The sequence below is a fragment of the Aethalodelphis obliquidens genome, unplaced genomic scaffold (genome assembly GCF_003676395.1).
Source record: "Aethalodelphis obliquidens isolate GAN/ISIS:26980383/991018 unplaced genomic scaffold, ASM367639v1 scaffold46, whole genome shotgun sequence".
Classification (NCBI taxonomy): Eukaryota; Metazoa; Chordata; class Mammalia; order Artiodactyla; family Delphinidae; genus Aethalodelphis; species Aethalodelphis obliquidens.
The window spans coordinates 9,449,482-9,452,028 of record NW_020837990.1 but is presented as its reverse complement, the minus strand read 5'-3'; the positions used below and the strand labels follow the sequence as shown (position 1 = coordinate 9,452,028).

Here is a 2,547-nt window from a genome sequence, read left to right as displayed (position 1 = left end):
AGGCATAAAAATTGGGAAAGAAGAAACAAAATTATCTCCATTTCCAGATGACATGATCTTATATATAGAAAATCCTAAAGATTCTACAAAAATACCTGTTAGAACTAATAAACAAATTCAGCAAAGTTGTAGTATACAAAAATCAACACTCAAAAACCAGTTGCAGGCTTCCCTGGTGCGCAGTGATTGAGGGTCCGCCTGCTGATGCTGGGGATGCAGGTTCATGCCCCGGTCTGGGAAGATCCTGCATGCTGCGGAGCAGCTAGGCTCATGAGCCACGGCCGCAGAGCCTGCACGTCTGGAGCTTGTGTTCCACAACGGGAGAGGCCACAACAGTGAGAGGCCCACAAACCCCTCCAAAAAAGAAAACAGTCCTATTTAGTATAGACTCAAAAAGGAATTAAATATTTTGGAACAAACTTAATCAAGGAGGTGAAAGACTTGTACACTAAAAAATACAAAACATTGTCAAAAAAAATTCAAAGAGGTTACAGATAAATGGAAAGGCATCGCATACTTGTGGACTGGAAGACTTAATATCAAAATGTTCATACTTCCCAATGCAATCTACAGACTCAATGCAATACTTATCAAAATTCCAATGGTATTTTTTTGTGGAGATAGAAAAAAATTTCTAAAATTCATATGGAATCTCAAGGGACCCTGAATAGCCAAAACAATCTTGCAAAAAAAAAAGTTGGAAGACTCAGACTTCCTGATTTCAAAATGATACTACAAAGCAGTAATAATTAAGGTGGTGTGGTACTGGCATAAAGATAGATATATAAGCCAATGGAACAGGATAGAGAGTATAGAAATAATCCCTTGCATATATGGCCAAATGATTTTTACCAAGGGTGCCAAGCCTAAACAGTAGGGAAAGAACACCAAGGGTGTTGTGGAAACTGGATGTCCACATACAACACAATGAAGTTGGACCCTTACCTTATACTGCATACAAAAATAAACTCAAAATTGATTAAAGACCTAAACTATTAAACTTCTAGAAGAAAACATAGGGGAAATCTTTAGGACTTTAAATTTGGCAATGATTTCTTTGATATGACACCAAAAGCACAAATAACAAAATAAACAGACAAATGGGACTATACCACGAACTTAAAAACTTATGCATGCCAAAGGAAACAATGCATGAAAAGATAGTCTAAAGAATGGGAGAAAATAATTGTAAATCACACATCTGACAAAGGTTAATATCCACAATATATAAGGAATAGCTATAACTCAAAAAAAAAAAAAACCCTGATTATAAAGCGGGCAAAGGATCGAGGCTAGAGTCATGCTTGGGTATCAGCCATTGTCTTACTGTGCTAGAGTCCTCAAAGAGTAGCTGCTGACCTTATTCACTGACTGTGGCCCTCATGGCATAGTCAGTCACCAGGTTAGTGACATGCATCAGAGAAAAAAAATGGGCAAAGGAATCGAATAGATATTTCTCCAAAGAAGATATACAAATGTCCAATAAGCATATGAAAAGATGCTCAACATCAGTGATCATTAGGGAAATGCAAATCAAAACCAAAATGAGACATCACTTCACACCTATCAGAATGGCCACTATCAAAACAAGTGTTGGTGAGGATGCAGAGAGAAGTTGGAACTCTTGTGCACTGTTAGTGGGAATGTAAAATGGTGCAGTTATTGTGGAAAACAGTATGGAGGTTACTCAAAAAATTAAAAATAGATTTACCACATGACCCACTGATCCTGTTTCTGGGTATAACCAGAAGGACTGAAATCAGAATCTGAAAGAGATATGTGCACTCTCATGTTCATTGCAGCATTATTCACAATAGCCAAGATGTGGAAACAATCCAAATGCGCACCAACAAATAAATGAATAATGAGATATATACATGCAATGGAACATAATGGAAGTCTTAAGAAAAAAAGGAAATCCTGTCACATGCTACAACATGGATGAACCTCAAGGAAATTATGCTAAGTAAAATAAGCCAGTCACAAAAGGACACATAGTGTATGATTCCACGCATATGAAGTATCTAAAGTAATCAAAATCATAGAAACAGAAAGTACAAATGTGGTTACCAAGGTGGGAGGAGACGGAACCAGTATTTAGTGGGTGTAGAGTTCTGGTGTTGCAAGACAGAAGTTCTAGAGACCTGTTATACAACAATGTGAATATACTTAATGCTACTGAACTGAACATTTAAAAATGGTTAAGCTGGTAAATTTAATGTTATGTGTTTTTTATGTGACGTATGTTCTTTCCCTTTCATAGCAAATAAACATCAATGTTGAGATCCAGAGCAGTTCATTTCTTTGCTTAACATGTTAAAATGAAATAGTCTCAGTTGCTCAGTAGCTGTTGGTGACTTGAATTCTTAATTTTCTTTCATAATAAGTCAACATTAGGAGGCATATTGTTAAAAAAGAAAACTGTTGGGGCTTCCCTGGTGGCGCAGTGGTTGAGAGTCCGCCTGCCGATGCAGGGGACACGGGTTCGTGCCCCGGTCCGGGAAGATCCCACATGCCGCGTAGCGGCTGGGCCCGTGAGCCATGGCC

General features: G+C 38.1%; 1 non-coding gene across 1 annotated transcript; it reads left to right on the top strand.

Annotated features, from left to right (window-relative positions):
- The first annotated feature begins 1,285 nt into the window (after positions 1 to 1,285).
- LOC113607212 (small nucleolar RNA SNORA3/SNORA45 family) lies at positions 1,286 to 1,415 on the top strand. Its single transcript, XR_003427840.1, has one exon. It is a non-coding gene; the product is annotated as a small nucleolar RNA SNORA3/SNORA45 family (small nucleolar RNA).
- The last annotated feature ends 1,132 nt before the right edge of the window (positions 1,416 to 2,547 follow it).